Raw genomic sequence first — 23,425 nt, 5'->3', positions numbered from 1 at the left:
GCTGCTCCACTTGTCAGTGATGGGAAACCATCTTTATCGTTTCATTTTCCAGAGAGCTGGACTCTGGGCATTGCCTATTTGGGGCTGTGTTCACAGGGATATCCGAGGCTTTTTGAAACAGAATCGTTCCCACAGCCCTGAGAGGACACTTGCAGTGTGGATGGTCCTGCAGCAGCCCTGGGCTCATCAGATCCTAGACCCAGACAATGGGCAACAGCACAGCTACACAAAGTGTCTACCCCCCCCCCATTTCCTAACTTTTATGGTTCGTTTCTCCCCAGAGCAGTGAAAGTATGATGTGCAAGAATGTTGTTGGACAGTTATCAGACTGGAACAACGTGACACTTACTGCTCTGGGAGAGAGAACATTTAATTTACTGAATTAAAAATATATAGTTCAGTACAATGTAGGAAGACATTTGGCAGAGTCCCACCTGGGAGATTAGTCAAGAAGGTTTGGCATTCAGAATGAGGTGGTAAATTGGTTTGGACATTGGTTTTGCGGGAGAAGCCAGTAAGTGGTGGAAGATGGTTTGACTCTCTGACTGGAGACCAGTGACTCGTGGGGTGCAGTGGGGGTCGGTGCCAGGTTCATTGTTGCTTATCATCTCAGTCAACGTTCTGGATGATTTAATTACTGCATTAGTTGTTTTTTGTTCAACAGTAGGTTATTTGCCATGGTCCGTACTTATTAACTTAGTTTACAGTAACTCTGTAGTCAGAGCTTTTCTTGTGCACAGACCAGGCTGAAATTGGCCACTCAGCCCATCGAGCCTGCTGCCCCACACTGTGAAATCACGGTGTTCGCTCTGCAATGCTGCCTGTCACCACCCCACCCCCAATGTTTGTTATGTATCGAGACCTTGAACAGAATCAACGTCTTTTCTTTTAAAGGACGTTGAGGAAATCAGCTCGAAACACCAACAATAAACACAGTCCTGAGAAAAACGACATGCATTCATCTGAAGTCACAAGTTTTGGAAACAGAAGCTGTGTTGACTAAACGTCTTTTGGCACACTTGCTTTGGAATCTTAATTCCTGATTTGGGAACTGTTTTTATCCTTGACATGAATTGTGGAGAATCTCAACCGTGCAGACAGGATAATGCAAGAACACAAATACCACGACCGACAGAAGGGACAAAATAGAGCGAGTAACTTCTTGCAACACACACAAAATGCCGGAAGAGCTCAGCAGGCCAGGCAGCATCTGGGAAAGGAGTCCTGCCGAAGGATTTTGGCCCGAAACGTTGACTGTTCACTCTTTCCCAAGATGCTGCCTGGCCTGCTGAATTTCTCCAACATTTTGTGTGTGTTGCTCCAGCATCTACAGATGTTCTCTTGTTTGCGAATATCTTCTTGATCACTGATCCAAAACACGGTTAACGTGTCAACTGGAAGTAAAGATCAGAAATAAAGAACAGAAGCTGAATTCACCTTAATTCACTAAGAATGTTCAGTCTCCCTGTGGGTATATTTTCAAGTCGTTTCCTTCTAACTTTACACCAGACCATCAGACGAGGGTCATTTAGTAACTATGGGGGAGGGGCCGGTGTTGCTGCTCTGTGAGACTCACAGTGCAATTTTCTGTGTGCAAGCTGCTGCCTGTCTGCAGGGCAAATTCTGACACGCAGGCATTCCTCGGAGCAGGGAGTGGCTTCTCTGCTGAAAACAAACTAACTACTTCGACATTTCGCACTCACCTTCAACTGTGAAGAAAGCTAATTTAACACTGAATTTAAATATTTCTGTAACAGGAAAAAACATTCAAACACCGATGATATAGAAAAGAAAGTTCACCAGTGTCTGCAATCTGAATGTCTACTTATTACAATTGCTATTAGACGTTGAGAGTTTCCAGTAGTTTATTTTACTTCAAACACCCAATATCTGTAGTTTTAATATATATATATTTGCGACTTAATTAAATGAATCGATCTGTGGCACAGTCCACGGCGATGTTCCGAATGCCAATATCTTACAGTAGTTCTGTATTCTCAATAGTTTTTCCTGTGTATGTGAGTGAATGTGTGTCAGGGAGGGAGAAGAGGGAGAGAGACTCTTTCACTGTCCTGGGGGGACATTTCGCATATCACTGCAGAAAGGTTTTTCTACAGTGTCTCAGTAGAAACCAACTGGAGAATGTTTGTAGTTGAAGGTAATTGTTTCTTTTAATCCATTTGGTCAATAATTAATTTGTTAATTTGAAGATTTCAGAGTTCCCTTCTCCCACTGACTTCCCTCCCAAGCCCGACAAAAGCCAAACCCCATTGTAAATGCTCCCTGGTTCTGAAGAATCGGAGAGAACACTTACTGTGATGTTGAAACCCGACGGAGTTCAGTGAGGTGCCGGGTGAGCAGTCTGCTCACCGTACACAGAGATGTCAGTCTGAGCCGCTACACCCGAGGTTATTCGGTTATATAGTGTCTGTCGCTCATTACAAAACACTCGCTTTCCTTCCCGCGCTGTCCTCCCACTTGCCCCCTCCCCGCTGCGCTCTACTCCCACCCCCCGTCCACTTTTCCTCCCACCCTGTCCTTCCCCACCTACCCCGAGCTCTCTCCATCCCCCTCCCGCGCTCTACGCATCCCATGCTCAACTCTCCTTCCTCTTTCCCCACACCCTTCCCCGCTCTCTCATGCCTTCATCCCTCTCCATCTCTCCTTCTTTTTCCTGCCCAGCTACCGCCTGTCTATCCCTATCTAACAATGTAGACTGTCATCTGCATGGGAGAATGTTCAAACATCAGAGGTGCAGAGGGAATCAGGTGTACTCGGGTCTGACTCCTGGAAGGTTAATTTATAGGTTGAGTCTGTGATAAAGAAGGCAAGTGCAATGTTGTCATTTATTTTAAGGGGAATAGAATATAAAAGGAAGTAGAAAATTCTGAGTCTTTATGAGACATTAACCAGGCCATATTTCAAGTGTCATCAACAGTTTTGGACGCAATATCTCAGAAAGCATGTGTTGTCGTTGTTGAGTGACCGCAGGAGGTTCATGAGGGTGATTCCAGCAATGAAGGGATTCACATATGAGGAGCATGTGGCAGCTTTGGGTCTGTACTCACTGGAATTTAGAAAAATGCTGGGGAATCTCATTGACACCTACTGACTATTAAAAGGACAGGCTGGGGCGAATGTGGAGAGGATGCGTCCTGTGGTGAAGGTATCCAAATCTGGGGGCTGCAGCCTTAAAATTGAGGGGCGACCGTTTAGAAAAGATTAAAGAAGGATTTGTTTTAGCCAGAGAGTAGTGAATCTGTCACAGACTGTAGTGGAGGACAATCCATGGGTGTATTTAAGGGTTGATTGTCTCCTGATCCGTCAGAACATCAAAGGATATGATGAGAAGGCAGATGTATGGGGTTGAGTGGGATCGGGGATCAGCCATGATGGAATGTCGATTCAGTCACAGACTGAGTTTTTATGGAATCATGAAAAGAATGTTTTAGAAACAAATATAGACAATGTGAGTCCGAAGGAAAAAATTATAAAATTCCAGAAACTCGCAGCAAGCAGAGCATCATCTGTAATTGGTAATGTTGTGGTTTCGAAATCATCGGTAGTGTTCTTTTTTTTATCAGTTTTCACATTCATTGACCCTCCCTGCAGCAGAAATAGTCAAACAGACTAATAATGTGAATGTTTTAACACCCGAATGAGAGTTGGATATGGTTTTAGCAGAATGGCCTAAAGTTCTGCTTTAAGAAGAACTGCCTGTAGTTCTGTGGAATGGTCGGGGCCAGACAGCTGCTTACATCAGACCCCAAGCTCAGAATCTCACAGAAAAACATTTTCCCAGTACTCTTTCAAATTTATTTACTTGTCTTCTATAGATAGATGACCAAAACTGCAGTCAATACTCCAAATTCGAACTCACCAATGTCTTTTACAACCTCAAAACAACATCCCATCTCCAGGATTCAGTACATTAATTTACACAGGCAATCTGGAAAAGGCTCTTTTTTATGACCTAATCTTCCTGTGACGCTACTTTCAATGAATTATGGACCTGTATGCCCAGATCCCTTTATTCCACCGCACTCTTTAGTGCACAATCGTTTAGATAGATAGATAGATAGATAGATACTTTATTCATCCCCATGGGGAAATTCAACATTTTTTCCAATGTCCCATACACTTGTTGTAGCAAAAAAAACTAATTACATACATACTTCACTCAGTAATAATATGATATGCATCTAAATCACTACTCAAAAAGCATAATAAAAAGTTCTTAATTCCTGGCAGTTGAATTGTAAAGCCTAATGGCATTGGGGAGTATTGACCTCTTCATCCTGTCTGAGGAGCATTGCATCGATAGTAACCTGTCGCTGAAACTGCTTCTCTGTCTCTGGATGGTGCTATGTAGAGGATGTTCAGGGTTTTCCATAATTGACCGTAGCCTACTCAGCGCCCTTCGCTCAGCTACCGATGTTAAACTCTCCAGTACTTTGCCCACTACAGAGCCCGCCTTCTTAACCAGCTTATTAAGACGTGAGGCGTCCTTCTTCTTAATACTTCCTCCCCAACACGCCACCACAAAGAAGAGGGCGCTCTCAACAACTGACCTATAGAACATCTTCAGCATCTCACTGCAGACATTGAATGACGCCAACCTTCTAAGGAAGTACAGTCGACTCTGTGCCTTCCTGCACAAGGCATCTGTGTTGGCAGTCTTACTGTGTAAGACCTACATAGTGCAACACTTTGCACTTGTCTACATTAAATTCCATCTGCCATTTTCAGCTCAGAATTTGCAGCTGCGTCAGATCCCACTGTAACCTGCCTCTCTGCCACTACACCCCTGATATTGCTGTCATATGCAAATGTGATTATCAAGTTAAACACATTATCATAGATGACAAACAGCAATGGCCCAGCTACCATTTCTGTGGCCCTCCACTAGTCATAAACCCCCAATCAGGGAGACAACCATCTATCATCACTGTCGGCCTTCACCCAAAACACCACTGTCTACTCTAATTTATTTCCTTACATTGAACTTGGAGCAAATGAATTTTCTTTACCAAACCCCCACAGGGGATAGTTAAATGCCTTGCAAAAGTTCATGTTGCCAACGTCCACTGCATTGACTTTACTTACTTCCCTCGTAACATTCCCCCTAACCTCATCGAAAAAAATTCTGTCATTGCCAAGCACAGAGGAAGTCATGCTGATCATGCCAAATCAGTCCTGTCTTTTCAAATAGTTATATAATGTGGTGCTTTCAATACCATTCACACTACTGGTGTCAGAATCTGCTGAACGGATCCTGACCCGGATCTGGGCCGTACCTTCCAAATAACCGAACCTAACTTGCACTACCTTACTTTCCCTTTTCTATTTTCTAATTATGATTTATAAATTCAATTTGTACTTTAGGGAGTGCAAAGCACAGAATCAAATATTGCTGTAACGATTGTACGCTCTAGTATTAATTGTTTGGTGATGTTACGAATGAAGGGAGCAAAGTTGCCCCCCCCCTTTTTGAGAATCACAAGATCGCTATTATTTCGGGTCTCAGATCCAGGAAATGAGAGAGATACACAGCATGTCAGAAATGAGAGAGAGAGACGCAGGATCGCAGCAAAGGCAGTTGTTATAGACAACACAGAATACACAACAAGGTGGAATGTCTCCTAACAAAAGCGGAATGGAACCACTGATTACTGCTATTGTCTCTTGGAGAAGGAATTGTGTATTGAGTACTGTACTATTCATTGAAGCCCCTCAGGGACAACCAGAGTGGTCTGGTTGAGGGATTGCATCATCCCAACCTGATTGACATCTGAGACCCCGTGAGTGAGGATAAGAGGGTCTGGGGAACACCCCTCAGACGCACCAGGAGAAACGCTAGAAATCCAGTGACAGCGTTTTCTTGCGAAAGCCGGTGAGAGCTCGTGTGCGTCCTCCCTTGCCTGAGTGGCGGGCTCATCACGGAAGAACGGTTTAGCTAAAGGAGAACAGCCACAACAACGAGACACCGACGGATCGAAATCATAAAGGAAGGTTGGCAAAAACAATAGCGGTAACTGTTCCCATTCTTCTATCTCTCTCTCTCTCCAACAATTGCAACACAGCAACAAACAAACACTGGAGCCTGTGTGAACTGAAACAAACTTTATATTTCCATCGGACAATGCATTATCCCTAGACAACGATAGAGCTTATTTCTTATTATTATTATACCCGCACTTTTAGGTTTCGTATTGATGACGTATATTATCTGTATATTTGCATTGATATTATTTATGTGTATTTTTACTAATAAATACTGTTAAAAATAGTACCATCAGGCTGCAACGGACGCCTCTGTCTTTGCTGTTAAGTAACCCAGTTACGGGGTTCGTAACAGTGACAATAAAGTATTAAGTATGAAGAATCACTGGCCTATGTTTTCTGGTTTAATTTTTCAGCATTTCTTAAACAGAACAACGTTAGCTATCCTCCAACCCTCCATTACCTCACATGTCAGCAAGTATAATTTAAATATACCTGCCACGACAACTCAGTCACCCCTCGCTCTTCACTGAACATCCAGCCCCATCCTTCCTCATGGCCTATCTCACTCGTCACTCACCCCTGCTTGCTTGCAGCTGCTCTCGCTCACCCATCCTCCTCGCCCCCTCGTCCACACCTCTCCTTCCTCATCTCCATCCTCCACTCCCGAAACCACACTCACACTACCATTTCCGCTCTACTCCCTCATCCTCTTTACATATTACTCACTCCACTGTCCATCAACCTCTCCACCTTTCTGTCCCATTCCAACAACACTCTACTCTTCTCACTATCTCCCTCACTCCCTTTCTCACAGTCCCTCCCTCTCTCACCCTGTACCTTCTACTCCCTCTTAACCTTTCTCACTCTTCTTTCCCTTCCCACCTCTCACTCCATTTCTCCAGATCTCTCTCCCCTTTCTACCCATCTTTCAAACCCCTCACTCACACACTCTCTCACCCTCCGCCCTCTCTGTCCCTTTCTCTCTAATTATATCTCCTCCCGCTGTCTACCCATTCTGTCCCAAGGTCTACCCCCCATCTACCTACTCCACTGACTCACCCTCATCTTAGCTGCTCCCTGTCCACCTTGCAGACCCTGGCCCTGACCGTTTCCCTTCTCCCTGCTCAACCTCATTCCACCCCTCACCTTCACCCTTACATCAACAATATTTCAAGGGTTATTGGCAACTTTGACTGAGAAAGATGCATGTTTCATACACTGTGTAATGTCTTTATATTAAGGAGTGTCACAGTTGGGAATGTCATGGATCCATTTTTTAAAAAAAGGTATTGGGAAAAAAAGTTTAAAAATTACTGCAGATAATGTGAGTCTGAAGTAAAAATAATTAAATACTGCAAACTCACAGCTGTAATTGGTAACATAGCTGGTTCGAGCCCATCAGCAGTGTCATTTACGACATGCTACAGGTTCATTGCAAACTATTAACAACTTTGCACATTTACATATGGAGAAATAGTTAAATAGAATACTGAAGTGACTTTGTTTACGGGATTGAGAGTGAAATGTGGAACTAGTTTCAGCAGAAATGCCGCTCCCTGTTCTGAGGAATGTGCTGTTTAAACACAAACCCTGAGCTCTGTGTCTCATAGAAAAGCAACCTGCACAATCCAAATCAATCAATGATATTGCCTCTTCCCCCTTCCTTTCCAGTTCCTCTGAAGGGTCTCAGCCTGAAATGCTCCCTTTGTATTCAGTTCCATACACACTGCCCGGACCTGCTGCGTTACTCCAGCATTTTGTCTTTCCCTAGTTACGAAAGATCCGCGACTGGGAGCGTGTGTGCAGTTTGACATCACATCAAAACATATCCATACTGTTGAATATTCTTGGGGAATTAAGGTGTAAATCATTCAAGTCTGATATTAATTTTGGATTTTTACTCAATCAAACCTTTGTCTGTGATCAAGCAGTCAGAGTCATAGTTAGAGAGTCATATCAAAACAGAACACAGTACAGGCGCTTTGTCTCAGTCATTTGAACCACCTGTTCCCACCCACCTGCACAGTAGCCATATTCACCCATCCATATTTTCAAAGGTGAAATCGTGCTCGCATGTACCACTCCTGTTGGCAGCTCATTCAACATTCTCTCAACCCTCTGATTGAAGACTTATCCACTCATGTCCCCCTAAAACTTTTCATCTTTCACCCACAATGCATGATCTCTGGTTGTCGTTCCACCTGACTTCACTGGAAAAGGCCTGCTTGCATTTACCTATTTCTACCCATCTTCATGTTGTCCTGCTCTATCAAGTCTCCTCTCAATTTTTAGCATTTCAATGATTAAAGTCTGAAACTATTCATCCTTTCCTTATCACCCAGGTCCTCCGGAAACATCCTTGAAATTTCTCCCAATACACTTTCAAACTTACTTACATCTTTCCTGTAGGTAGGTGACCAAAACTACACACAATACTCTAAATTCCAACTAACCGATGTCTTATACAACTTCAAAATAACATCCCATCAATTGCAGACAATAATTTAATTGATGAAGGTCACTATGCCAAAAGCATTTATTAACCACCCTATCTACCTGTGGCGCTGCTTTCAATGAATTATGGACCTCTATTCCCAGATTCTTTTGTTCCACCGCAACGTTAGTGCTCTACTGTTTACTGCTTAAGACCTACCATAGCACAACACTTCGCACTTACCTGCATTAAATTCCATCTGCCATTTTCAGCTCAGTATTTCCAGCTGTTCCAGATCCCCGTAACCTATGATAGATAATTTGCCTCTCTGTCAACTACACCCCTAATCTTGGTGTCACATGTAAATGTGCTTATCAAGTTAAAAACATTACCATCCCACTCATTGATATAGATGACAAACAGCAACGGACCCAATGATTAATGGAGACAATCATCTACCATCACAGTCCACCTTCTAATGGAGACAATCATCTATCATCACAGTCCACCTTCTCCCAAAATGCCATTGTCTACTCCAATTTACTTCCTTACGTTGAACGTGATGCAAATGTATTTTCTTGACCAACCTCCCACGCAGGATTGTTAAATGCTTGCAAAAGACCATGTAAACAACATTTGCTTGATTGGTAACAAGGAAATCTACTTTACTGGTAACATTTCCCATAACCTCTTCAAAAAAAAAATTCTGTGTGTTGCCAGGAGCAAACAAAGTCATGCTGACTGTTCCAAGTCAGTCTTGTCTTTTCAAATACTTACATATGCAGTGCTTCTAATAGTGATGTCAGAAGCACTGGTCTATAGTTTGCTGGTTTATTTTTTTAAGCCTTTCTTCAACAGCATGTGTCTTCAACATATAACCCATGTTAGTATGGGGAGCGGGATTTTACACCATATTCCAGGTACAATCTCAACAAAACGCAAGTAATTGTTAATGTCATTTCACTCTTACACCCAATAACTCTTACAATAAATACAATGTACCTTTCACCTCCCTCTCTACCCACTGCACAAACTCTCCATTTTAACATACTCAGGATTTCAGTTTCTGCTACAGAAGTGGGTGATTTGCCATTTCCCACACTGGGCTCCAGTGACCTGTTGTTCCCACTCACTCCTTTCCCTCCATTACCACAAAACATCTCAACAAGAGACACAGAACAGTACAGCACAGTGCTCAGTCTATTCAATTAATGAAGTGGCCAACTAAACTAACCCCATCTGCCAGAACAATGTCCATATCCTTCCAGTTTCCTCACATTCATGTGCTGATCTAAATATCTGTTAAAAGTCCCAATGTATCTGCCACTACCATCACCCCAGGCAGCAGAGACTGGATGGAGGTTGAACAAGATGGTTGATATACATCATTGAGATGATAGGATACAGACTGGACAGAGGTTGAACAAGAAGGTTGATATATATCATTGAGGTGGAGGGATACAAACTGGACAGAGGTCGAACAAGATGGTTAATATATATCATTGAGGTGGTGGCATACAGACTGGACAGAGGTTGAACAAGATGGTTGATATATATATTTGAGGTGGTGGGATAGGGGCTGGACAGAGGTTGAACAAGATGGTTGATATATATCATTGTGGTGGTGGGATACAGACTGGACAGAGGTTGAACAAGATGGTTGATATATATATTTGAGGTGGTGGGATAGGGGCTGGACAGAGGTTGAACAAGATGGTTGATATATATCATTGAGTTGGAGGGATACAGACTGGACAGAGATTGAACAAGATGGTTGATATATATCATTGAGGTGGAGGGATACAGACTGGACAGACGTTGAACAAGATGGTTGATATATATCATTGAGGTGGTGGGATACAGGCTGGAGAGATGTTGAACAAGATGGTTGATATATATCATGGAGGTGGTGGCATACAGACTGGACAGAGGTTGAACAAGATGGTTGATATATCAATTTGAGGTGGTGGGATACAGAATGGACAGAGGTTGAACAAGATGGTTGATATATATCATTGAGGTGGTGAGATACAGGCTGGACAGAGGTTGAACAAGATGGTTGATATATATCATTGAGGTGGTGGAATACAGAATAGACAGAGGTTGAACAAGATGGTTGATATATATCATTGAGGTGGAGGGACACAGACTGAACAGAGATTGAACAAGATGGTTGATATATATCATTGAGGTGGAGGGATACAGACTGGACAGGTTGAACAAGATGGTTGATATATATCATTGAGGTGGTGGGATACAGACTGGACAGAGGTTGAACAAGATGGTTGATATATATATTTGAGGTGGTGGGATAGGGGTTGGACAGAGGTTGAACAAGATGGTTGATATATATCATTGAGGTGGAGGGATACAGACTGGACAGAGATTGAACAAGATGTTTGATATATATCATTGAGGTGATGGGATACAGACTGGACAGAGGTTGAACAAGATGGTTGATATATATCATTGAGGTGATGGCATACAGACTGGACAGAGGTTGAACAAGATGGTTGATATATATATTTGAGGTGGTGGGATAGGGGCTGGACAGAGGTTGAACAAGATGGTTGATATATATCATTGAGGTGGAGGGATACAGGCTGGACAGAGGTTGAACAAGATGGTTGATATATATCATTGAGGTGGAGGGATACAGACTGGACAGAGGTTGAACATGATGGTTGATATATATCATTGAGGTGGTGGGATACAGACTGGACAGAGGTTGAACAAGATGGTTGATATATATCATTGAGGTGGTGGCATACAGACTGGACAGAGGTTGAACAAGATGGTTGATATATATATTTGAGGTGGTGGGATAGGGGCTGGACAGAGGTTGAACAAGATGGTTGATATATATCATTGTGGTGGTGGGATACAGACTGGACAGAGGTTGAACAAGATGGTTGATATATATATTTGAGGTGGTGGGATAGGGGCTGGACAGAGGTTGAACAAAATGGTTGATATATATCATTGAGTTGGAGGGATACAGACTGGACAGAGATTGAACAAGATGGTTGATATATATCATTGAGGTGGAGGGATACAGACTGGACAGAGGTTGAACAAGATCGTTGATATGTATCATTGAGGTGGTGGGATACAGGCTGGACAGATGTTGAACAAGATGGTTGATATATATCATGGAGGTGGTGGCATACAGACTGGACAGAGGTTGAACAAGATGGTTGATATATAAATTTGAGGTGGTGGGATACAGAATGGACAGAGGTTGAACAAGATGGTTGATATATATCATTGAGGTGGTGGGATACAGGCTGGACAGAGGTTGAACAAGATGGTTGATATATATCATTGAGGTGGTGGAATACAGAATGGACAGAGGTTGAACAAGATGGTTGATATATATTATTGAGGTGATGGGATACAGACTGGACAGAGGTTGAACAAGATGTTTGATATATATCATTGAGGTCGAGGGATACAGACTGGACAGAGGTTGAACAAGATGGTTGATATATATCATTGAGGTGGAGGGATACAGACTGGACAGAGGTTGAACAAGATGTTTGATATATATCATTGAGGTGGAGGGATACAGACTGGACAGAGGTTGAACAAGATGGTTGATCTATATCATTGAGGTGATGGAATACAGACTGGACAGAGGTTGAACAAGATGGTTGATATATAAATTTGAGGTGGTGGGATAGGGGCTGGACAGAGGTTGAACAAGATGGTGGATATATATCATTGATGTGGAGGGACACAGACTGGACAGAGATTGAACAAGATGGTTGATATATATCATTGAGGTGGAGGGATACAGACTGGACAGAGGTTGAACAAGATGGTTGATATATCTCATTGTGGTGGTGGGATGCAGACTGGACAGAGGTTGAACAAGATGGTTGATATATATATTTGAGGTGGTGGGATAGGGGCTGGACAGAGGTTGAAGAAGATGGTTGATATATATCATTGAGGTGGAGGGATACAGGCTGGACAGAGGTTGAACTAGATGGTTGATATATATCATTGAGGTGGAGGGATACAGACTGGACAGAGGTTGAACATGATGGTTGATATATATCATTGAGGTGGTGGGATACAGGCTGGACAGAGGTTGAACAAGATGGTTGATATATATCATTGAGGTGGTGGCATACAGACTGGACAGAGGCTGAACAAGATGGTTGATATATAAATTTGAGGTGGTGGGATACAGAATGGACAGAGGTTGAACAAGATGGTTGATATATATCATTGAGGTGGTGGGATACAGGCTGGACCGAGGTTGAACAAGATGGTTGATATATATCATTGAGGTGGTGGAATACAGAATGGACAGAGGTTGAACAAGATGGTTGATATATATCATTGAGGTGGTGGGATACAGACTGGACAGAGTTTGAACAAGATGGTTGATATATATCATTGAGGTGGAGGGACACAGACTGGACAGAGATTGAACAAGATGGTTGATATATATCATTGAGGTGGAGGGATACAGACTGGACAGGTTGAACAAGATCGTTGATATATATCATTGTGGTGGTGGGATACAGACTGGACAGAGGTTGAACAAGATGGTTGATATATATATTTGAGTTGGTGGGATAGGGGCTGGACAGAGGTTGAACAAGATGGTTGATATATATCATTGAGTTGGAGGGATACAGACTGGACAGAGATTGAACAAGATGGTTGATATATATCATTGAGGTGGTGGGATACAGACTGGACAGAGGTTGAACAAGATGGTTGATATATATCATTGAGGTGGTGGGATACAGACTGGACAGAGGTTGAACAAGATTATTGATATATATCATTGAGGTGGTGGGATACAGACTGGACAGAGGTTGAACAGGATGGGCGGGGAATGAGCAGATGGGATCAGCTGGGAGAAGGGATCAAGGATGATCACTGATGGTCTTCAGGAGGAGGGGTTGGTCAACAGCCCGCCCCTACATTTCTAATGAACAGCACTGTTTATTGTTCTTGTATTAAAATGCTTTTGTGGGATTATGATGGGATGTTCCAGTTCATTTATTGTTACCATTTAGCTTGGATTATACAGTTACTTGCTTGTGTATTTCTGGGTCACACTAACTGTAACCAGGGTGTGTGATGGTCGCCTCCCCTGTCTGTATGAGACTGGTTGGGTTCACTCTTGGGGTCGTGCCTGCTGGTCTATTTTGTGTTTATCACGATAAAACTGTTATTGAGTTCAATGAACTGCCTCATCTGTCATTATGGACCAAATGCTCACCACAATACTACTGTATAAAAGATCTGAAAATAACAAAGCTGGAACAAACCAGAAGTCACATTGGTATGGTGACTGCTTTGCCCATGGCTGCAAGGAACTGCAGAGTTACGGACACAGATCAGCTCATCACAGAAACTAGTCTCCCCTACGTGAACTCCTTCTGGACTTCCCACTCCCTCAGTAAAATCAAAGATCCCCAGAACCTGGGCATTCCCTTTTCTCACCCACCCCCATTAGGGAGAAGATACATATCCCCAGGCTTAAAAGCGGTTTATCTGAAGTGAAAAAAGTTTTGAGAAGTTCCAGGAAGCGAGGCGAAGTCGACAGTTCGGGAAGTTAACGGGACTCATTGGCCAATATTAGATTTCTCCAACAAATCCACGTCAGCACAAAACGGTGACTGCACTCCGCCGGCCAAAAATCACTGCATTCCGCCGACTGTGAGTATGCGCAATGCGATTTTCACATCGACCGGGGGGGGGGGGGGGCCTCGGGAAAAACCCGCAGGCTGCAGATCTGCGGCAGAATAAGAGCGGAAAACAGGATACCGTGATCGGTGGCCGTGTCTCCCCGACAATAAACCGGCTCCACAGGACATAGGAGCAGAATTAGGCCGTTTGGCCCATCGACTCTGCTCCGGCGTTCAATCAGGGTGACCCTTTTCCCCCTCCTCAGCCCCACTCCACGACCAGATAGTTGGAAAATGAGTAAATGGCCGACAGTTCGGGAAGTTACCGGGACTCACTGCCGACTCGACACTGGCCTCAGTACTCACCGACGGGAATCTGATTTTTCCCCCGGCTCCCGGCCCGAAGGTATATATATATCGTTTCAACAACGAACGGGGAGAAAAACCACCATCGATCCGGGGGACGAGGGGGGCGGCGACTGTCAGCATGCACAGGGTGATTACTGCGTCAGAGCGGAGGGTCACCCCAGGGAGCAAATTCCAGTGACCGACCCAGCAGACTCGGTGAGGAACAACATACACGCCCCTCATATCTTCATTAACCTACCCCCCTCACCTCAAATGGCTGGCCTCTTATCTTAGAAATTTCAACCCTGGGGAAAAATATATCGTCTATCCACTCTATCCCTCTCATAATCGTATAAATGTCCATCCAGTCTCACCCCAGCCTGCGCCGCTCTGGAGAAAACAACACAAGTTTGTCCAGCCTCTCGTTATAGCTCATGCCCTCTAATCCAGGCAGTGTCCTGGTAAACCTCTTCTGCGCCCTCTCCAAAGCCCCGACATCCTTCCGAGAATGGGGGCGACCAGATCTGTATGAAACATTCCAGATGTGGTCTAACTAGTTTTATAAAGCTGCAGCACAACTTCCCGACTTTTGAACTCAATGCTTCAACTAATAAAGACAACCATGCCATTTGCCTTCTTAACCACCCGATCAATCAGTGCAGTCTCTTTCAGGGAGCGATGAACTTGGAGTCTAAGATCCCTCTGATCATCAACACTGTTCAGGGTTTTGCATTTAACAGTATACTGTCTCAGTCATTCCACCTACCGAGCTGCCAAGATGATCATCACTAATCAAATCTCACTGAGATTTCTCAGGTCCTGTTGAATTTATTGCCAAGTGCACAAGTACGGGAAGGTACAGGTACAGAGAAACACTGACTTGTGGCAGCATCACAGGCAAGTACATTCAGATAACACACGGAACACAAGTTATACGATTCTCCGTCAGTAACAATATCGAAATATGTTTTACTTCATCCTGCTAATAGGACCAGGGGCTGAGCGGCGGCTCATCTCAGACGGTTCGGTGTGAAGGTCTCACAACCCGGACCGACCCCGGCAGATTCTGTGAAGGAAGCGAGGCGAGGCCGCCAGTTCGGGAAAGTTCATTCCCTCCCCCTTCAGGTTTCAGCGATCACCTTGTGTTTCTCTCTCCCTTCCCCACCCCCACCTTTTATTCTCCAGTTCTCTTGTTTGAATTCGGGACCTCCCCGCTCCGGACCTGCTTCAATACTCACCGAAATGAAACTGTTGTCGTCGCCCCGCAGAGAATAATCCGTCCCCGGCTCCCCAGCCCAGGGGGCGAGGGTGAGGACCCCCTCCCGATCCCGATCTCGATCCCACGGCCGACCCGCTTCAACAAAGAACGAAAAACACCGCCGCCCTTCCCGTACTGAGCATGCGCGATGTCGCCCGCCCGTCACCAGGTAAGTGGGCGGGGCCTCGGAACGCAGCTGCAGATCCACAAACCCGCCTGTCCAGGTAGACCCATTGTCTCAGATTGCTCCTGCCACACCGAACTCATTTCTGCATACCTTGACGCTGTCTTATCCCCCCTTGTTCAATCCCTTCCCACCAATGTTCGTGACACTTCTCACGCTTTGAATTTTTTCAATGATTTTAAGTTCCCTCGCCTCCACCGCCTTATTTTATCCATGGACGTCCAGTCCCTCTATACCTCCATCCCCCACCTGGACGGTCTCAAAGCTCTCCGCTTCTTTTTGGATTCCAGACCTAAACAATTCCCCTCTACCACCACTCTCCTCCGTCCAGCGGAATTAGTTCTTACTCTCAATAATTTCTCTTTTGGCTCCTGCCACTTCCTCCAAACCAAGGGTGTAGCCATGGGCACCCGCATGGGTCCCAGTTATGCCTGCCTTTTTGTTGGCTTTGTGGAACAGTCCATGTTCCAAGTCTATACGGGTATCCGTCCCCCTCTTTTCCTTCGCTACATCGACGACTGCATTGGCGTTGCCTTCTGCACGCATGCTGAGCTCGTTGACTTCATTAACTTTGCCTCCAACTTTCACCCTGCCCTCAAATTTACCTGGTCTATTTCCGACACCTCCCTCCCCTTTCTTGATCTTTCTGTCTCCATCTCTGGAGACGGCCTATCTACTGATATCTACTACAAGCCTACAGACTCTCACAGCTACCTGGACTATTCCTCTTCCCACCCTGTCTCTTGCAAAAATGCTATCCCCTTCTCGCAATACCTCCGTCTCTGCCGCATCTGCTCTCAGGATGAGGCTTTTCATTCCAGGACGAAGGAAATGTCTTCCTTTTTTAAACAAAGGGGCTCTGACGGTGGTGTATGAAAAGCGGATGCTGTCCAAGTTGCATGCCATCTTTGACAATGACTCCCATCCACTCCATAATGTACTGGTTAGGCACAGAAGTACATTCAGCCAGAGACCCATTCCACCGAGATGCAACACTGAGCGTCATAGGACGTCATTCCTGCCTGTGGCCATCAAACTTTACAACTCCTCCCCCGGAGTGTCAGACACCCTGAGACAATAGGCTGGTCCTGGACTTATTTCCACTTGGCATGATTAACTTATTATTATTTAATTATTTATAGTTTTATATTGCTATATTTCTTCACTATTCTTGGTGGTGCGTCTGTAGCGAAACCCAATTTCCCTCGGGATCAATAAAGTATGTCTGTCTGTCATTACTTCTGCTCTGAAACGCATCTCTCCCATTTCCCGCACATCTGCCCTCACCCCATCTGCCCACCACCCGACTCGGGATAGGGTTCCCCTTGTCCTCACCTACCACCCCACTAGCCTCTGGGTCCAACGTATAATTCTCAGTAACTTCCACCACCTCCGATGGGATCCCACGATGAAGCACATCTTTCCCTCCACATTCCCTTTCTGCTTTCCGCAGGGATCGCTCCCTATCCAACTCCCTTGTCCCCCCATCCCTCCCCACCGATCTCCCTCCTGGCACTTATCCTTGTAAGCAGAACAACTGCTACACCTGCCCTTACACTTCCTCCCTCACCACCATTCAGGGCCCCAGACAGTCCTTCCAGGTGAGGCGACACTTCACCTGTGAGTCGGCTGGTGTGGTATACTGCGTCCGGTGCTCCCGGTGTGGCCTTTTATATATTGGTGAGACCCGACGCAGACTGGGAGACCGTTTCGCTGAACACCTACGCTCTGTCTGCCAAGGAAAGCAGGATTCCCCAGTGGCCACGCATTTTAATTCCACGTCCCATTCCCATTCTGATATGTCTATCCATGGCCTCCTCTACTGTCAAGATGAATCCACACTCAGGTTGGAGGAACAATAACATCTACCGACTGGGTAGCCTCCAACCTGATGGCATGATCATTCACTTCTCTAACTTCCGTTAATGCCCCTCCTCCCCTTCTTACCCCATCCCTGATATATTTAGTTTTTTTCCACCCTCCTTTTTTTCTCTCTTTCTGCCCGTCACTCTGCCTGTTCTCCATCTCCCTCTGGTGCCCCCCTCCCTCTTTCTTTCTCCCCAGGCCTCCCGCCCCATGATACTTTCCCTTCTCCAGCTCTGTATCACTTTCACCAATCACCTTTCCAGCTCTTGGCTTCTCCCCACCCCCTCCGGTCTTCTTCTATCATTTCGCATTTTCCCTTTCCCCTCGTACTTTCAAATCTCTTACTATCTTTCCTTTCAGTTAGTCCTGACGAAGGGTCTCGGCCTGAAACGTCGACAGCGCTTCTCCCTATAGATGCTGCCTGGCCTACTGTGTTCCACCAGCATTTTGTGTGTGCTGCAGATGCTGCAGATCCGCGGTAAAACGGGATCACGTGACGACTGGAGGGTCTTCCACGTGACCTGGTGACTCCGCTCCTCGCCCCTCACACTCTACCCGACCTCCCCACCGCATTTCCCATATTATTCCATATTTACACCGGGTACAATTTTAACATTTTCCCTCCATATATTCCCGTCCCATCCCTCCACCTCCCTGGGTTGGGGTTATGGGTTCGAATCCCATGCCAGTCCGACAAACATTTTAGATCCAAACCAGAATTGTGCAGGTTTGATGTAAATCAGTCTATGTTTATAAACACTAATTTCTATTCACATTCCTCCGGCCTCACTGGACAGCAACACTGAAACATCAAGAGAGAAACTGCAGGAGGTGGCCATTCGGCCCCTCTAACTATCAACAAGATGGCGGCTGCTCTCCCATCTCAGCCACATGTTTCAGTCCGATCCTCATTTCCTTGATCCCTTCGGTCTCCACACATCTGCCGTTTTACAGACATTTACAGACATTCACCACCCTTGGAGTGGAGACATCTCCCCTCATCTGAGTCCCGGACAGTCCACCCCTTTTTCAGAGACTGGGATCCCTGGTTGAACCGGTAATGATGTTGTGCATTTCAATGTGTTCACCACTCAGTCCTCGATTCTCTAAATGAAAGGTTATCACATTTGATCTTTCTTCATATGATGACCCCACCACCCCAGGGATCAGTCTGGTGAATCTTCATTGCACTCTCTGTAACAAATACTCTCTAACCTCTTTGTTCATCCTCTATGGAATTAATTTCCATCTTCTGCAGCCCAGTGTTGCCCCAACTACTCACCTCCCACCCCTGTCACTTTTTCCACCTTCCCACCTCACCCTCACCTGGATCCACCTCTCACTCCCCAGCTCTTGCCCCATCCCCACCCCTCACCTCTTTTCTCTGACTATTTCCCGTCCACTCTCAGTCCAGAGGGAGGGTCTCAGCCCGAAATGTTGACGGTCCATTTCCCTCCACAGATGCTGCCCGACCCACTGAGTTGCTCCGGCAGTTTGTTCTTTGGTCTGTATAACCCGTATTAATATGGGGAGCGGGATTTTACACCATATTCCAGGTACAATCTCAACAAAGCACAAATAATTGTCACTTTGCCCGGACCATTGGCCCCGCTTGCAGGGCAACAGTCTGCCGGTGTTTGCCCCCAATGTGGTGAATTCCTCTGCCCACCACCACCGTGGGCTCAGACATTTCCACAGATGAGCCCCTCCTGTCCCCACCGGGACAAACATCCTGTCCGCCCCCTCTCTCAACATCTTCATCCTTTCAATAAAATCCCCCCTCTCCCTCCCTCCCCGGGGAACCGGCATCAAACCGACGGGCCGAGCGGTCTCCTCCTACCTCTCAGCGATACATCAGACTCCGGCCACAGGAGACGCTTCACAAAAGCCCCCAACTTCCCTCGGAGGGAAATGGAAATAAATCAGAAAGAGGACATTTACTTTGAGGTTTTCTCCGCTCTGAGGAGGCGGTCGACGCTTGAGCGGGAGACGAACTCAGCGGAGTAACGTCCACTCGGCCTGTCCGCCTCCGCGACTGGTTGTAACCAGTGATTGACATCGCTTCGCACCAATGAGAATAGCGCAGCTTCTGAATCCTCTGTTGACAGCGGTGGGGAAGGGGCTGGTCACGTGATTAGTAGCCCAGCCGTTCAACCGATAAAGCTCGAGCACAGCAGCGCGTGGGTGACGAAACCCACGCGCACGTGAGGGCAGATCCCGGTGGGGGAGCCCATGTGTGACGTCACCTGTGGGAGAGCGCTGGCATTTAAAAGCACCTTAATGGACTTTTCAGTGGGACAACAACATTAATCACGGGTTTCATCACTGAATCCAGTGTTGTGGGATGTAAAGTCCCCTGTTATGTGTCCGGCTGTGCCGTGTTGTTGGTGGAGTGGGCAGCGTGGTGTTTGTCTCTATTCGGGTCACAACACCAGAATTGCCAGTGGGGTCCACACACAGTGTATTAGTCAACAGAAAGATAGATAGATAGATAGATAGATAGATAGATAGATAGATAGATAGATAGATAGATAGATAGATACATACTTTATTCATCCCCATGGGGAAATTCAACATTTTTTCCAATGTCCCATACACTTGTAGTAGCAAAAACTAATTACATACAATACTTAACTCAGTAATAATATGTTATGCATCTAAATCACTAACTCAAAAAAAGCATTAATAATAGCTTTAAAAAAAAAGTTCTTAAGTCCTGGCAGTTGAATTGTAAAGTCTAATGGCATTGGGGAGTATTGACCTCTTCATCCTGTCTGAGGAGCATTGCATCGATAGTAACCTGTCGCTGAAGCTGCTTCTCTGTCTCTGGATGGTGCTATGTAGAGGATGTTCAGGGTTTTCCATAATTGACCGTAGCCTACTCAGCGCCCTTCGCTCAGCTACCGATGTTAAACTCTCCAGTACTTTGCCCACGACAGAGCCCGCCTTCCTTACCAGCTTATTAAGACGTGAGGCGTCCTTCTTCTTAATGCTTCCTCCCCAACACGCCACCACAAAGAAGAGGGCGCTCTCAACAACTGACCTATAGAACATCTTCAGCATCTCACTGCAGACATTGAATGACGCCAACCTTCTAAGGAAGTACAGTCGACTCTGTGCCTTCCTGCACAAGGCATCTGTGTTGGCAGTCCAGTCTAGCTTCTCGTCTAACTGTACTCCCAGATACATGTAGGTCTTAACCTGCTCCACACATTCTCCATTAATGATCACTGGCTCCATATGAGGCCTAGATCTCCTAAAGTCCACCACCATCTCCTTGGTCTTGGTGATATTGAGACGCAGGTAGTTTGAGTTACACCATATCACAAAGTCCTGTATCAGTTTCCTATACTCCTCCTCCTGTCCCTGCAGTCTTTGTCTCCTGGTAAACTCAACACCCTGACAGTGTGGACCATAGATACCCCTTCCTCTCAGAGTCAGGGAATCATTCAGACAGCTGATCGCTGAGAGGAATTATATTTATTGGTCATTAAAGTTCACCCAGATTCGTTTGGACGGATTTGATGTGGAGTTCGGGGTGTCACAGTGAAAGGGCCAGACGGTCGAACCCTCTCCGTTGTCCAAACATCCTTTCAGGTGAGGCGACATTTCACCTGTGAATCTTCCGGGGTCGCCCGTTGTGTCCGCTGCTCCCGATGCGTCCGCCTCTACACTGGTGACACCGGCTCCTCCGCAGTTGTGCGGGGTAGGAGTGTTTTTTTTTTATCGGGGGTCGATATTATTGTTCCCTTTTGTGCGGAGGGATGGGTTTTGGGGTTTGATGATTGGGATCCCGTTCTTCTTGATCCGGGGGGTGGGGTAGAAGTTTGATTTTTCTCTGTGAACGACTTTCATGCTCTTTCTTTGTTTCGTGGTTCTCTGGAGAGAAAAAAAAACATCGTTATTTATGGATACCTGCTTTAATAATAAACTATCCTTTGAACTACCCGTTCCGAGCGGGACTTCCCGGTGTCCAAACATTTTCATTCCTATTTCCATTCCCGTTGCTACCCGGCCTGCTGTGTTCGGCCAGCATTTTGTTTGTGTTGCTTTGGATTTCCAGGATCTGCAGACTTTGTCGTGTTTGTGATTTACCTCTCCGTTGTCCCTCCCGCCTCCGGCCACTTGTGGCGCTGTATGGATCTCCAGCCATCGGCAACGATGTGCAGACCTCCGGCCACCGGTGGCGCTGTAGAGAAACGCTGCTGAACGCATGCGTGGTGCCGACTGCCGCTGTTGGCGATTCTCCGATTCGAGCAGGGGTGAGTAGGGAATGATCCCGGTGTTGTGTAACTTGGGGGCCGGTTGCATTGGGAAAGGGCCGGGCCCGAGCTCTGCCGGACAGCTGGAGCAGGGGTGCAGTGGCAATTTTTTTTTGCCTGAGCTGTATGGGGGGGGGTTGTGGCGGCGGGCGGGTGGCGATGATTGATAAGGTCGTGGCCTAAGTTAGAAGGCTTGAAGTTATACAGCTCTCGGTACCTGCACGTGCAGTTCAACTCTTTGAGTGATTATGCAGAAAGTTTGAAGTTAATAACTTTTGTGGTATTTCTGTTTCAGATAATTGAAAATTGCTAGGTTTTGTAAAATTCAATCCTTCCACCTTAGGCCACGAACTTATTAATCACCCCAAGTTTGTGAGACCCAAATTGTGTACATGCTCATTTCATGTACTGGGCAACTTTCTTGCCCCATTCATTTAATGAGCAGGTACACAAATTGTGTGTGACATATATAGGGCTTCTTATAATGTCAAGCAGTAAACCAAGATGAAAGAAATATATGAATTCCAGAGCTCCACAGAAATATAGTGATAGCTAAGACATTAACAAGGTTATAGCCTCTCACTACATTTCAGTGTATAACTGGTACAATTAAACATAGAATACTTAATTTAATAATATGACAAAGTATTACACAGTTGCACTTAACTGATTATCATAGAATATAATTATCAAGCAAGTAAAATAACTTTGCTTAGAAGTCAAAGGGTTGTTAGTGAGAAAAATGTACTTTAGTCTTAGCGAGTAATCCACGGACCACCACAGATGTAGCCTTACTAATACGACTGAGTCGGAGCAGACGGCAGGGCCCGCAGCGCTTAGATAGATAGATAGATACTTTATTCATCCCCATGGGGAAATTCAACATTTTTTCCAATGTCCCATACACTTGTTGTAGCAGAAACTCATTACATACAATCCTTAACTCAGTAATAATATGATATGCATCTAAATCACTAACTCAAAAAAAAACATTAATAATAGCTTTAAAGAAGTTCTTAAGTCCTGGCAGTTGAATTGCAAAGTCTAATGGCATTGGGGAGTATTGACCTCTTCATCCTGTCTGAGGAGCATTGCATCGACAGTAACCTTAGCAGTGTTACTCAGAGGTATAAAAATAACAGAAATAAAACAATTCATTTTTTTACACTTTTAGCCCCTAAATTGGAACCAAGTAATCAAGTATGAAAAAAGAACGTCTGATGAACTATTGCTAAAGCCATGAATATTGGTGAATATTAGTCTCAAAAGCTGTAGGTTGGCAACTCTGCCTTGTACCGTTTCTCTCGGAGAAATGGTTGGACAGGAAGTGTACCTGTGAGTGTCGATACTCACAATATCCTCACACGTCGGGTGTTACATGGTTAGACCTTTACAGATCCTGTTTAGTCTTTA

General features: G+C 45.3%; 3 protein-coding genes across 5 annotated transcripts in view; 1 reads left to right on the top strand and 2 right to left on the bottom strand.

Annotated features, from left to right (window-relative positions):
* Positions 1 to 15,826, bottom strand: part of LOC140723043 (NACHT, LRR and PYD domains-containing protein 12-like) — a 39,727-nt gene extending 23,901 nt beyond the window's left edge. The window contains exon 1 of the mRNA XM_073037663.1: positions 15,681 to 15,826. The gene's annotated coding sequence lies outside the window, so the exon portion shown is untranslated. The remainder of the gene's footprint in view (positions 1 to 15,680) is intronic.
* The window catches only part of LOC140723054 (NACHT, LRR and PYD domains-containing protein 12-like), an 868,270-nt gene that overhangs the window by 26,414 nt on the left and 818,431 nt on the right, over positions 1 to 23,425 (bottom strand). The window lies entirely within an intron of this gene.
* The window catches only part of LOC140723045 (uncharacterized), a 283,480-nt gene that overhangs the window by 248,218 nt on the left and 11,837 nt on the right, over positions 1 to 23,425 (top strand). For 2 of the 3 annotated variants that reach the window (XM_073037666.1, XM_073037665.1), the window contains exon 1: positions 21,798 to 22,012. The exons of the other annotated variant lie outside the window; for it this stretch is intronic. The gene's annotated coding sequence lies outside the window, so the exon portion shown is untranslated. Of the gene's footprint in view, positions 1 to 21,797; positions 22,013 to 23,425 lie in introns of those variants that run through there. 3 annotated transcript variants of the gene reach the window in all.

Source organism: Hemitrygon akajei, unplaced genomic scaffold (assembly GCF_048418815.1).
Source record: "Hemitrygon akajei unplaced genomic scaffold, sHemAka1.3 Scf000099, whole genome shotgun sequence".
In the NCBI taxonomy this organism is placed as follows: domain Eukaryota; kingdom Metazoa; phylum Chordata; class Chondrichthyes; order Myliobatiformes; family Dasyatidae; genus Hemitrygon; species Hemitrygon akajei.
This window is presented reverse-complemented; position numbering and strand designations above follow the sequence as displayed.